Source organism: Schistocerca gregaria, chromosome 7, assembly GCF_023897955.1.
Source record: "Schistocerca gregaria isolate iqSchGreg1 chromosome 7, iqSchGreg1.2, whole genome shotgun sequence".
Lineage (NCBI taxonomy): Eukaryota > Metazoa > Arthropoda > Insecta > Orthoptera > Acrididae > Schistocerca > Schistocerca gregaria.
This window is the reverse complement of record NC_064926.1, coordinates 573,009,986-573,019,175: the sequence shown is the minus strand read 5'-3', so window position 1 is coordinate 573,019,175 and position 9,190 is coordinate 573,009,986.

The window sequence follows — 9,190 nt, the reverse complement described above, 5'->3', positions numbered from 1 at the left end:
TCTCTGGTCAGTCAACCTTCATTGTCTTGATTTATAGACTGTGAGGTATACTGCTGAGGAATTACCCAGGTAAGAAGTCACTAGTCAGACTCAGGATAATTACAGATTCAACTTCGGAAAGTGCACATTTGGTTTAGGACTAAATGAGGTAAGAAGCGCGATGGTTTCAACTCTCGTTAGTCACAGCTTCTTCTTTATTCTTTGCCATTGTGCACTCCCTGTTTTGAGTTCATAGTACATAAAATCTGAACACCTGAAATAAGCGAAGCCACAAAATAAACATAAAGCGCTGAGCAGGAACCGGGGGGTCACAATCGATTTTTATACGACGTCCAGTCACCTTAATTATGTGCGGTTCCTGTGAATAAGCAAATCTACGGCTGTGCGCGACTCGAAAGGAAAGTAGTGACTAAGGAAGCTGCTGTTTTGCACGTTAGAGATGCAGCGTTACAAATGAAGTCGACTTACTCGTTCCGACGTTAAATATTTGATTATTAAGTTACCTGAAGATGAGTGGCAATACGGTATGCTACTTGACGTGGAAAAAAGCTAAAGAAAGGTGACTTGTTACTGCGTTTCTTCGCGTTATTTAGTCCACTTTGAAGGAACTCTACTGCCACTATCATGGATCATTCCCAGCCTAGGTATAATACGACACTGACAGAGAAATAATGCAAACAATGACATCGATTTCGTGCTTCAGTCATTCGATATTAAAGCCCACCATCAGTTTGACTCGCAGTGCCGCCCTCATCGGATTGTTTCCGTTCCGTTTTACATCTGCAGTTTCATTTTCGGCGCCCATGTGTACCTGTTTCTGCAACCAGCAGAACTAGTGCTGAAACATTAACTTCGGTTGCATGTTTAAAGTTTTATATAATTGTAAATGATTGCGAGGTCTTTATTTACAGCGTGATGGAAGAGAATAACTCGCTGTATCTTGTACTAGCGTCACGTGTATTTGTACTACACATTTGAAAACAAAAATATTTTCCAGTTCTTACAAGTTAAAGATGCTAGCTGTCATGTCAAAGACTTTGAATGTTGTCGCTCAAGCTACATGAAAAATACTGAGCCATATTGGTTTTATGGACATCTTGGTTCAAGCTCACATAATCCACTACAGTAAGATTAAAGCCTTTAACCTTTAAACAAGATAACGGGATAAAAATCGAAATCACGAATCTTTAGATTTTTGCAACATTAATAAATAATATATTTTAATTCTGTCACACGTATAATTACTTTTAAAATTACAGGTGCAAATAGTGTAAAAGAACTCTAAGTGAAGTATTCATTACTGCAGAGTCTCAAAAGGTCTAGGTGAACGAGCCCGTGGCCACCTCGGACTATTGACAACTTGATTTTTTACAATCCGACTTCTTTATAGTTTTCAGGTTGAGAGATTCTTCATGGCATTTATTTCAACAAAACTGTTCAATTTTCGGTCGGTTTCTTCGCCAGTCACAAACAGTAGCTTCTCTGACACAGAACTAGAGAGCAAGTTTTTTTTTTTTTCAGGTCGTTTCAGTGTTTTTAACTTAACGTTCCAAAAATTTGTTTTTGTTTGTTACAGCTCTCATTTTTAGATGCATAAACAAAAACAGTCAACAAAACACAACACTGTACTCCATCGACAATGACAAACCTAAAATTGTGTAAACAATTAATAATCAGGAGAAGTTTTTACGGTACAACTAAGAGGAATGAGTGATTTGATATGTGGTGTGCTAATAGCAGTAGGGGGAAACGGATCGATAATCGAGACACTGTGCATTAGTTGATTTTTAATTTTCTTGTCGGTCTCGGATTCATTGGAAACTCGTCATTTCGAGACTCTAAATATCGAGACCCTAGTATCAGACGTGTCATGCTACGTCCACTCAGAACCGATCTCCTCGCATGAGTTTAAAATGGCTCTAAGCGCTAAGGGACTAATCGTCTGAGGTCATCAGTCCCCTAAGACTTAGAACTAGTTAAATCTAACTAACCTAAGAACAACACACACATCCATACCCGAGACAGGATTCGAACCTGCGACGGTAGCAGCGCCTAGGAGCGCTCAATCACAGCGGCCGACCCCGCAGAAGGAAGACGACGAAGGAACAGAGGGAGGGAAAAAGTGGTGAACTGGCAGGCTATGGATCTCAATGTCTCGGTTTCGATCTTCCGTCAGTTCTAAGATTTTTATCTACTTATCACTTGTCACTTGTTTCACCTCTCTCCGGTAATGAATTGAGACAACGTGGTGTAAGAGTTGCTTTTCCCACCAGCAAGGAACTATCTAACAGACTGCCACACAACATAAAATTCAGCAAAAACGAGTGTTCCAACTCAGGCGTCTACAAGATAAAGTGCAATGGAAGCTCAGTACAGTATGTGGGCATGATTAGATTAAACTAATGAACTATATTTACAGAAGGCATAAATCAATTTAAATAAACCGGCCTCAATAAATATGCCGCGGCTACTTACGTTAAGGACACAAGACAAGCTTTTGACAACAAAGATAATAATGTAGTAACACTTCATAAGCCAAACAAAAATCACAAAGAGAATCTCTATGAAAAATTTTTTATTCAAAACCGAAAAACGTGGGTAGAAAATACTCAATGACAACGATGAGACAATGTCAATGAACTTTTTTACAACCTTCTCAAGTATAATGAACAATGAACAGCAACTTTTACTGTCATTCATTTGGATGTCATAAAGCATGGAAACATATCCTAAATCATCAAACCGAGACATAACGAGTAAGTATGCTGTAATATAGGTTCATAATTTCTTTTAGATATTTCTGTAAGTTCGTAGTTCATGCTCTCTGACTTAGTAGGTACTGTACTTGTACATCTGTACAATCTCTGGATTGTTTCTGTTGTGTTTAATGTTTGTGTCTCATGTGAAGGTGAAAAAGTATATTTGTGACAACCTCAGGGTTCATTCTCTTGAGATATGTTCTAATCAGTTCAGTTATTGTTTAACATTTGTAGTTCTATTGCCATATGGCGGCTGCAGTGTAACACGTGTTAAGTTCGGCTCGCGAAATTTAGTCGAATTCGAAGGTGTTCTCGCAGGTGGTGTTGTCTAGTACAAGTGGAAATCGTGTAAACAACAGTGTTCTGTGCAGTAGTGCTATTTTTTTTCTGTGCTCCGCCAATACCTGCGAGAAAATGGTAAACAGAAGAGTCAACAGCAGCGCGTCCAGCAGCGGGGAAGCAGCAGGTGCGGCGGGCCTGCTCCTGGCGGAAGGTGCGGCCACGGCTCCCGGTATAGCGGAGCTGGTCCGCTCTGAGGTAAACGCTGCGCTTCGCGATAAAAACAATCTCGATCTGATAGCAGCACCATATCAGATACTGTAACGGCAGCAGTATTGGCCAAAATGCGTGAAACTGTTGAGGCCAATACTTCCGAAATTACAGCACTAAAAAGTCTGTGTCTGAATACGAGAAAAAGGCACGAGAGTTGGAAGTGAAACTATCTGCCGCCGCAGACGAGCTAGAACAGTACCAAAGGCTAAATAGTCTACGACTGTTTGGAGTAGCAGAAAATAAAGAAGAAGACACGGACAACCTGCTTATACAGGTTGCGCGTGAAAAATTAGGCGTTGAAGTGACCAAGGCAGACATTGACAGGAGCCATCGGGTGGGACGAAAACTACCAGGTGCTACCAAACCTCGTCCAATAATAATTAAATTTCTCTCATACTGAAAAAGGGCTGAGATCTTTACCCAGAAGAGGAAGTTAGCAAGGACAGGGCTTACAATAAGGGAAGATCTGACACACGAGCGGCTAAAGATTTTAAACAGTGCCATATCCCATTTTGGTCTTCAGAATGTGTGGACTCAGGATGGCAGCTGGAAAGAAGACAGTCACAAACATGACAGAACTAAATAGTATTAAGTGAACCTACTCGAGCAAAAAGACAAACTTAACACCATTTGCAAATTTTAACAGTCCTATACTCAGATACAGTCTTGTAATTGTATTAACTTTTTAATTATTTGTACCTTCAACTAATTGTTTTTGTAACTGTATTAACTTTTTACTATTTTTTTGTGTCTGTAGCTGTAGCCATTGCTTAGTTTTAGTTACTCCTAATACTTTTTTCATTTTCTCAGTTTATTCTCTTCCATTGGATAATAGTTCTATTGCAATTATTAGTCTCTCCTTTAGTTCATTAGTCAACCATCTCTTCGGTTTAAATTGTTCATAACAAAACTCACTATCAGTATCACTTTAGCAAATTTAAATCTAATTGTAGCTTCCTACGATAATCACTACCAGTATCACTCTAGTAAATTTCAATTTAATTCTAGCTTCCTACGATAATCTATTAAATATTAAGCTTACTTCTCTCTGCTGGCAGCATCGGCCTCTTAAATCACTCCCCTTTCCCTTATTTCCACCCTAAGCTGTTTCAAATATTCTAATTACATTTCTCCTCTTACGACATAGGATACTCAGTGACACACAGCCGTCACCATTTTGGTCATATTCTCCCTGCACCGAATACCACTAATCCATTTTCTATACTCCCGCAACCTCAGGAAATCTCTTGCAGTCGCCTTTCTTTCGGCACTCGCGGAGTCACAAACAGGGCGCGCAAAACCTCGGACACCCCTGTATTATGTCACACCGACCAGTGCCCCTCGCGGCAGGGACAAACCAGTCTGCCACCCTACTCCAGGCTGCTCAGCGGAACGCGTCCGAGCTTTTAGCAGCTCACTGCAACATTCAGTCTTTACCTGCGCATTACGAAGAACTTAGCCTCCTCTTCAACCTATTAAACTACCACGTAATCCTCTTATCCGAAACGTGGTTGAAACCACACACATCCTCTGCATCTATTCATCTCCCAGGGTACACATTTCTTAGGGCAGACAGATCAAAAAAGCGAGGTGGCGGGGTCGGCGCATATATACGAACAGATCTCAAAGCGACAGTCTTATGTACATCAAATCCTGCTGAAGAAAAAGAGGCTGAATTCATGTTCATTGAAATAAATATACAAAGTCGGAAATTCTTGACTGGCGACGTGTACAAGCCGCCAAAAATAAGCTCAATGAGTTCCTTCCAGTCGGAATTACATTCACTTCAGTGTCAATACGAACATGTCATCGTAATGGGTGACTTGAACATAGACCTGCTAAGAGACACTCCCTCCGCAATAAACCTAAGAAGATTGTTTAGTTGCAATAGCATGAACATTCTTCCATTACAACCTACACACCATACGGCGCACAGTCATACTCTTATAGACGTGATCGCAACGAAACAGACTGACAAAGTAAGAGATGTTGGTCAATCATTGGCCCCTGGCCTCTCAGTACATGATGTAATATTCCTGACCTACTCTGTGCAGACCCCAAGGATCAAATCTCGTTATATAACTTGTAGGAACATGAAACGTATTGACCTTGACGCTCTAACAGCCGATTGCTCAGAAATCTCATGGCATCAAATAATCAGAGAACCTACAATCGACTGCAAAATTAATGAACTTGGTGATAAACTCACTGCCCTTTATGACAAACATGCACCTGTGCGCACAGTCCGTGTAAGAAAATCTCCTGCTCCATGGCTGACAGCTGAATTACGTCAAATGATGACTAATAGGGATGCTGCCCACAGGCGTTTCAAGGCAGATCCGAAACCCGAGCGTTTCGAAGAATATAGAAAGCTACGGAACAGAGTGAAACAATGCATTCGCAATGCCAAAATCAGGCACGCTCGCTCCCTTGTATGCAGCGATCTGACACCCACGACTCTATGGAAGAATCTCCGTAGCTTGGGGGTCGGAAAGGCAAAATCGGAAACTACTTTTCATGTGTCAGCTAACGAATTAAATGAATTCTTCTCTGCACCTCTGAATCCCAGCACGGCTGATAATTACCGTCCACAAGAATCCCCAAACAGGATAACTAACAACGATACCTTCCATCTAAAACATGTAACAACAAATACGGCAAGAAAAGCAATAATGAGAATCTCTTCTGATGCAATAGGCAACGACAGTATCGGTATAACCATGATTAAGAATGTTGCCGATATCTTAGTACCTGTCTTAACTGACATATTTGATTTTTCCCTCGTGAACGGAATATACCCCACTGCATGGAAAAGAAGCATAATTCGACCCATCACTAAGATCAAAAACCCGCAACTGCCTAGTGATTACCGACCAATTAGCATACTGCCTGCTGTTTCCAAAGCACTTGAATATATTGTTCATGACCAAATCACTGAAAACTTGCATGAATTCAGTCTATATGAAAAATTTCAATCCGGTTTCCGTAAACATCACAGCACAAACACTGCTCTAATTAAAGTAACTGATGACCTGAAATATGCCATCGACAATCGAAAGGCAACAATATTGACGCTACTGGACTTCAGCAAAGCTTTTGACACTGTTAACTTTGACATATTACTCAGAAAAATGCAACAGCTTAATTTCTCTGATTGTGCAATGAGATGGTTTGAAATCTACTTAAAAGACAGACAGCAATGTGTTGTCTGTGCAAATGAAAAATCTTCCTGGAAACATGTTTCTTCGGGAGTGCCACAAGGATCAGTCTTAGGACCACTTTTGTTTTCTTTATATGTCAACGATATTTCGTCGGTCTTGTCCTCCTGTAAACATCATTTCTATGCCGACGACCTCCAGCTCTACCTAAGCGTCAGACCTGAAGACGTAAACACTGCAATCGCTCTGATGAATGATGATCTGTCTTCAGTAGTGACATGGGAGGAAAACCTGGGGCTTAAATTAAATGCAAAAAAAGACGCAAGTAATCTTAATAGCCCATCAGAAATTAATAAGTTCAGATTTCCGCGAACGGCTACCTCCTATTCTGCTCGAAGGTACCCCAATACCATATCAGAAAACAGTGAAGAACCTGGGTGTAACTTTGGACGAGCATCTCAACTGGGCGGAGAATACAGTCGCAGTGTGCCGAAAGACGTCCGCTTGTCTCTATGCTCTCAAAAAGTTTCGGAACATATTCCCACAGGACTTGAAACGCCAGCTCGTGCAAGCACTCGTTCTACCGAACCTCCACTATTGTGATGTGATTCAACAAGGCATGAGTAGTGAAAACAAAAGACGGCTAGAGCTAACCATGAATGCCTGTGTGCGTTACACCTGCAACATTCGCCGATATGATCATGTTAGTGCTTCATACTCCGAGCTAGGGTGGCTGCGGCCGGACAAACTGCGTGACTACCACACTCTGTCTACTTCACCGACTCCTCGTCGCGCAAGCATCCCAGTACCTTGCTTGAGAGATTAAAAACCTGTCATGCCATCATAATCGAAACACGAGGTCACTCTTATCTGGTATCCTAACTGTGCACACTCACAAAACAAAAACTTTTGCAAACTCCTTCTCAGTTGCCGCTGTCCGCCTCTGGAACAAACTGCCCCTTACCTTGAGGAAAATTCAATCTCCTGTTGCTTTTAAGAAGAAGTTGAAGCATTTCCTGCTATCATCCACATAAAATTCTCCACAAAATTAATGTGCAAGGCCAATCCTCTCATCTGTCAAATAGCAAAGCTAGCGTCTCCTATCTTGCTCCTGAGATGCTTTCCCCTTCATCTATCTCTATTAGCCACGCAGTCTTCTTTTCCTTTATATTTTCCTTAATTATGTTTCATCATGTCTCTCTATTCTTCTCCTGCCTTCACCATGAGTCTCCCTCATACTCTCTGCTGCCAGCACTCCTATCTAAAATCTTTCTCTTCAATAATGTATTTTTCGAGGTGTACCTTTCTAATTGTTTATCTCACTTTTTGTATTAGATGTAGTTTAACATGCCTACTAAAACATATGACTGTAAAATAAGTAGAATGCCTGGTTAGATGTAAGAGAGGGCCTGATGGCCCTAATCTTGCCAGGTTAAATAAATAAATAAATAAATAAATAAATATTACGTTAAGGAGTGATCATTATGCCTTATATGTAGCGAAACGAAATTGAAAACAGATTACTGGCCACATCGACGAAACTAAAAGATTATGTAATCAACCGCTCCATCTGAATATGAAGGTGTAAGCCTTCGAAACTCGTTATGTCAGAAAATAACAGGTGTGTAGCACTAGTAATCGTTCTAACTTTCTATAACTGGCTGTGTTAGTTCAAAGGTCGGCAGCATGAAACCATTTCTGATAAGGCCATGTATCGTAAAGAGCTTTCGTTTTCAAATCACCATTCGGGTTACGTGAAAATTTCATGATACTATTTGTGTTGAAATTTATGTTCTGTACGTTACACATATGAAGTCTTTGCTGAGCTGTCATGGAAAGCGTTCACGTGTTCTTTGAACCTGACCTGGAGGTTCACACCATTGTAGTCAATGTACTGAGCGGCACATTCAGTACAAGCGTTGGTGTTGATTTGTCTGCTCGGATGACATATTGTTAGTGAAAATAAATGGTATACTTCACTTATGATCATGTCGGTCATTTTTAGAGATATGACCTATATATGGAATAAATAGTGAAGGTACGTCAGTTTATTATTTTTTCATTATTAGTGCTTTCCTCTACTTGCTTCCTCATTTTCTAGAATAAATTGACTAGACATGTGAGTTGGTGTGCATTAGCTGTAGTTATTTGCCTGATTGTTTCTTTTTCTGTATGAGAGTTTTCACAATACAGTGGAATATTGTTGGCTCTGTGTGTGATTGTTTGGTATGTTGCTACAGAGCGTATGGAGATGCATCCTGATAATACCTTGATGGACTGTCTCCTGTAAATTTTGAAAGTTGGTTTATAACATTACCAGGAGATAGTCACCTGTATGAAACTGACTGTCTTAAAACTGCCATAACGTTTTCAATCAAAGCTGTGAAATAGACATTACTATGAATTTTTTAGAATAACTGAAGAATGTGTTGTTAATAATCTTTATTATCGATTTCAGTGACAATTAAGATCTCATCCACACACTTCTTATAAAAGTGAATGCATGGAAGGGATAGGAGGTTGACCCTGGATAACCAGACACGATATAAGTCACACCCACCATTTAAACACAGTACAGTAAGTAGCACTGGATATACTGCAAGCTGCAGTAGACTACTGAAAGTTTCATCTATAGTAGGCGAATGTGACCTCATGCAGTGCAGGAAGGGCTCAGCAGAGAAAGGGCCATCAGGGTTATACATATTGTATCGTATAGTAGGA